We start from the raw sequence: 403 nt of genomic DNA on the forward strand, positions 1-403 counted from the left end.
AACATTTTTGGATGTAATGACTCAAGCAATGAAATGAGGACTTAGTTTTATAGGGAATGACTATTAAGCATCCAAAAGTATAGTTCATTTTGACTGACATGACATAAGCAAATGATAATGTTATAAAACAGCAGAGAATTGTATGACAGCAATTGATGCATGTCCAAAAGCATTTGCAATTTGTTTGAAGGAATGAGAAACTGCTACTATGATGTGCACAAATGACTAAATGTTGTGGAGGTTGAACTAACAGTTATGAGAATTTCAATTCTGATCAGAGAAATGCACCAAAGCAATTGAGAAAAACTGTAAGATGTTTTTGTTTGAAATAGCTTTTGATTTCAGTAAATATGACCTCCTAATATGACCTCCTAACCCTAAATTCATCACAATTGTTTGTTCT

The sequence above is a fragment of the Nansenia antarctica genome, assembly GCF_963989245.1.
Source record: "Nansenia antarctica genome assembly, chromosome: 16".
Lineage (NCBI taxonomy): Eukaryota > Metazoa > Chordata > Actinopteri > Argentiniformes > Microstomatidae > Nansenia > Nansenia antarctica.